The following is a 5,731-nucleotide window of genomic DNA, read 5'->3' on the forward strand; positions in this document are numbered from 1 at the left end:
ATGTGTAAACCCTACAGAAAATTTACACAAAATATTTTATATCCATAAAAACTGAATTTGATAAATTAAGCTATTAAATCTTGACAAACTGGATGTTTGGGGGATGAATACAGGAATATTTAAGTCCTGCACTTAAGGTTAGATAAACATTTGTGTCGACAAAAAGGCATGAACAATGGTTACCGGGTAGCCGTGAAAATGTTATCTAAACTGTATCTATGACTAGCGTTAGTATGAACTGGTCCCAACATAATCAATATCACGTTCAATTCTAAATCAACGCTATCCACAAGCCAGGAGAAGGTAGCTGGAGGATTAATCCTATCGTAAATAAATACGTAGATCAATTTTATCTGATTTACATGAATTAGAGCTGGTTGGACACAATAGAACCGGCCGTCAAAATCTGACAAAAACCCGATAGAATTTCTACATTAACAATGAAGTTGTTATATGTGTTGAACGTTATCTGTTAAGGTAGAATCCCATAACGTTCTATGGTATACCTCTAACGAAGAGGAATCCTTATTTGTTATGTATTTATATTCCTGCCACGAAGTGGCTCGAGACATGAAGTGTAGCTATCCTTAATCAGTCTTGGTTAATACGTTTTGCACAGTGATAAGATGCTGATATTTTGCATCGGAGTTTTGGGAGCCTAAACATCAATGTTTTGCAATCACGAACCTTGCATGATAGTAAGAGGCGACTTAATTTGGCATCTTATCTTTTCTCTTCTTCCTAAGCAATTTTCTCTTCCCTAATGTATCCCTTGACACTGCCTCACTTTTGGCCTTTAGTTGAGCGTTCGCCCCTGTGAAGAAGGCTTTGGACTCTGTCCCCTTGTCAAAACATGACCATAGCTGATAGGATGTTAGACAATATTACACCAAACCTCTCAAGAGACAAGAGATCCCAGAGGGATCTTGGCGCCCACCATTGAATGATCTTTATAGGTTCTATGTCAGATTGATCTTTTCTCTACTTTTCCCTTCCTCTAAGTCTTACTAATCTGTGTAAATTCAGAAACAGCCCTCTAGTACTTTTCAAACAAGGGGAACCTATATATAAAATTTAAGATTCAGCGATAATGGCTGTCTGTTGTTTACGGATTGGTCCCAAAATGCAACACCAGGGACCAAGGGGAACCTACATATGAAATTTGAGAAAGATCCCTTCAGTACCTTCTGTAAAATAGCGATAACAAACTTCAATTGTCAAAATAAAAGATGGCTGCCTGTCGGGCAGGTTGTTTTCTGACTGGTCTCAAAATCCAATATGCATAACTAGGCACAGAGGGCAACCTACAAATGAAATTTCAGAAAGATCCCTTCAGTACCTTCTGTAAAATAGCGATAACAAACTTCAATTGTCAAAAAAAAAGATGGCTGCCTGTCGGGCAGGTTGTTTTCTGACTGGTCTCAAAATCCAATATGCATAACTAGGCACAGAGGGCAACCTACAAATGAAATTTCAGAAAGATCCCTTCAGCAATTTCTGATAAATAGCGATAACTTCAATTGTCAAAATCCAAGATGGCTGCCTGTCGGCCATGTTGTTTTCCTATTGGTCCCAAGATGCAATATGCAGAACTACAGACCAAGGGGAACTTACAAAAATGTTCGAGAAAGATCCCTTCAGTACTTTCTGAAAAATAGGGATAACAAACTTCAATTGTCAAAATCGAAGATGGCTGCCTGTCGGCCATGTTATTTTCCGATTGGTCTCAAAATGCAATATGCATAACTAGGCACCGAGGGGAACCTACATATGAAATTTGAGAAAGATCCCTTCAGCACTTTCTTAGAAATAGCAATAACAAGTTTCAACTGTCAAAATCTTAGATGGCTGCCTGTCGGCCATGTTGTTTTACGATTAGTCTCAAAATGCAATATGCATAACTAGGCACCGAGGGGAACCTACATATGAAAATTTGAGAAAGATCCCTTCATTACTTTCTGAGAAATAGCGATAACAAACTTCAATTGTCAAAATCTAAGATGGCTGCCTGTCGGCCATGTTGTTTTCCGATAGGTCTCAAAATGTAATATGCATAACTAGGCACCAAGGGGAACCTATATATGAAATTTGAGAAAGATCCCTTCAGTACTTGCTATTAGAAAGGATGTTCAAAACATCATTCGCGTCTTCGCAATCTAAAATGCATCTTTTGGATCCACATTAAATCCTCCGAAGACTATCTAATTTTTGTCAAGGCCATAATAAGCACTTTTAACAAAAATAACTACAATAAAGACGTCTATCGTCCTAAAAAAGGAAATAAACAATAAACGCAGTCCAAACACACCACGCGATACATATCAACACATTTGGGTAGTTTTGAGTATGTCATATATATTCAACCACGCCAGAACAAAATTATTAAGTTGAGAATCGGGTACTGGTGACAATCCAGGTCTAAATATTTCTTTTAATTGAATCGATGTTCCCCGGTAGAAAATCCTGGCTTAAACGTTCTACATTTATATCAACATCTGGAGAAACAGCCGATGTAACTGGTGTCGTCAAGCAGAGAACGCTCGGCCGTCCGGAACACCCAGTTTTTTTTCAGCATTTTATTTTCTCTCTATAATCTGAGAAGTCTGGATGTATTATCATACCAACGTTAACCAATCGGAAAAATTATATTTTTTATAATGGCGGTATCTTTATCTATAAATCATCTTATCTTTAAAACTTTTTCCTGAACGTTCGTTAAAAATGAAATAAAAAAGGTCTATCATTTCTTCTCGCTTTGTTATAAGAAAAACTTAGTCAATAACTAGTTGATTTATATAGTTCTTTACTGTATTTACTGATCATCCATGGTTCTATGGTTTTTAAACTGTAGTGATGACTAATACAGAATTGCAGACAACATCTCGAGTTTTGTCTTGTCTCTCAAAACACACAAAAAAATCATCACTAAATCATCTGAAACAATACATCCATGTGTAAACCCTACAGAATATTTACACAAAATATTTTATATCCATAAAAACAGAATTTGATAAATTAAGCTATTAAATCTTGACAAACTGGATGTTTGGGGGATGAATACAGGAATATTTAAGTCCTGCACTTAAGGTTAGATAAACATTTGTGTCGACAAAAAGGCATGAAGAATGGTTACCGGGTAGCCGTGAAAATGTTATCTAAACTGTATCTATGACTAGCGTTAGTATGAACTGGTCCCAACATAATCAATATCACGTTCAATTCTAAATCAACGCTATCCACAAGCCAGGAGAAGGTAGCTGGAGGATTAATCCTATCGTAAATAAATACGTAGACCAATTTTATCTGATTTACATGAATTAGAGCTGGTTGGACACAATAGAACCGGCCGTCAAAATCTGACAAAAACCTGATAGAATTTCTACATTAACAATGAAGTTGTTATATGTGTTGAACGTTATCTGTTAAGGTAGAATCCCATAACGTTCTATGGTATACCTCTAACGAAGAGGAATCCTTATTTGTTATGTATTTATATTCCTGCCACGAAGTGGATCGAGACAGGAAGTGTAGCTATCCTTAATCAGTCTTGGTTAATACGTTTTGCACAGTGATAAGATGCTGATATTTTGCATCGGAGTTTTGGGAGCCTAAACATCAATGTTTTGCAATCACGAACCTTGCATGATAGTAAGAGGCGACTTAATTTGGCATCTTATCTTTTCTCTTCTTCCTAAGCAATTTTCTCTTCCCTAATGTATCCCTTGACACTGCCTCAATTTTGGCCTTTAGTTGAGCGTTCGCCCCTGTGAAGAAGGCTTTGGACTCTGTCCCCTTGTCAAAACATGACCATAGCTGATAGGATGTTAGACAATATTACACCAAACCTCTCAAGAGAAAAATACTTTATAGAAAAAGAACGAGGAAAGATGACTTTATGAACAGCCAAGAAAAGGAGTTATATAAAAGTGGCATTGAGGTCCTTAAACACCGCTGGCAATAGTGTATAGATACTGAAGGCGATTATGTTTAACAATAATACAATATGTCCGGCAAAATACAAATCCTTCAATATGAGGCTCAGCCGTTATAGCATCTTTGTTAGCCAAGGCTTCTGATTACGTTTCACTCCACGAACAGCCTTGGCTAGCGAAGATGCCGTCCTAGATGCAAGTGAATACCCCTTCATTCCAATGCGCTAGTAAGCTAAGTGTATTAATTTTGACTATTTTCTATAATTTGTAGCCCAACATATCCCTGGCCAATATCATGAAACCGCCACTCTTGCTTACATAAAAAAAAACCTGTTTGACGCCTCTGACCTTGAAAGTAAAGTTTCTTCATTTGAACAAAATTGGTATCACTTCATCCCAATATCATGATCCTGGGCCTCTTGGATATTGAACGAAAAAAATGTTGAATATTTTAGCACATGTGACCCATGTGACCTTAAAAAGTAGACCAATATCATTCATTTGTGGACAACTTGGTAGCCCTTAATCCCAGCATGCTACAGGCCAAATATCAGGTCTCTAGGCCTCTTGGTTATTGGTATTTTTTTCTTCACTTTTGATCATTGTGACTTTGAAAGGAAGTCAATTTTATTTATTTGAACAAACTTGATAGTCCTTCATCCCAGCATACTACAGGCCCAATATCACCTTCGGACAGGTAAGCTGAAAAGAAGTCGAGTACTAGGTTTCTTTCGAATTTGACATGTTTCAGACACTTGAGGTTTTAGTTGCGCAGCCTTGTGAAGTCTGTTTTATTTTGACTAATATTTCTATAAATTGTCTATGCTGAAAGTTTGAATTGAGGGGCTTTAATCAAATATTTGGCATGCAAGTATTGTGGCAGGTTGCTGGGCCCAGTTGTTCAAAATGTGATTACACTAATCACACTTATAACACCAATTTCAAAATCCCGATAAAATAAATTCTGGTTTAACTTAACAAAATTTCATGAAACTACAACACTCTTCAGTCCCTTCCAAACTTCCTATTTTAAGGAATACACACACTCAGGTTTTGAAATAAATGAGAAACGAGATTGGATTTTTTGAAAATTTCCATGATTGTACAATCATTGCTTGATCTTTAAAAGACTTCTTCTCAATAACCAATAGGCCCAGGGACTTGATATTGCCCCTGAAGCATGCCTGGATGAAGGGCTACAAAGTTTGTTCAAATGAACGACCTTGGCTGACATTTAAGGTCACAGTGGTCAAATAGGCTAAAATATTTAAACAATTTCTTCTCAATAACCAAGAGGCTTAGGGACTTGATATTGGGCCATAGCATGTTTGGATGAATGATCTTGTTCTACATTCAAGGTCACATGGGTCAAATAGACTTAAATATTTAAGTGGCTCCTTCTCAATAACCAAGAAGCTCAGGAACTTGATATTTGGTGAGTGGTATGCTGGGGTGAAGGGCTATCAATTTTGTTCAAATGAATGACCTTGACTTATATTCAAGGTAACAAGATCAATTAGGCCAAAATATTTAAAAGACTTCTTATCAATAACCATAAAGTTCATAAAGGCCATTAATTTCTGCTTTATAAAAGGTGGGAAAAGCTCATCTTGTTTAAAAATCATTTTCCTTATTAATAAATACTTTCCTCTTGAAAATTCAAAGTTAAGGAATTTCCTGAATTGAAGGAACCGAACAGTGATGAAACTAGAATAGGATTTTAAATGTTGATGACAGACACAGCAAAGCTAATTATATGGTTTCTCCATATCACTGTTAATAAATAGTCAGAAAAAGTC

The sequence above is a fragment of the Pecten maximus genome, chromosome 7 (genome assembly GCF_902652985.1).
Source record: "Pecten maximus chromosome 7, xPecMax1.1, whole genome shotgun sequence".
Lineage (NCBI taxonomy): Eukaryota > Metazoa > Mollusca > Bivalvia > Pectinida > Pectinidae > Pecten > Pecten maximus.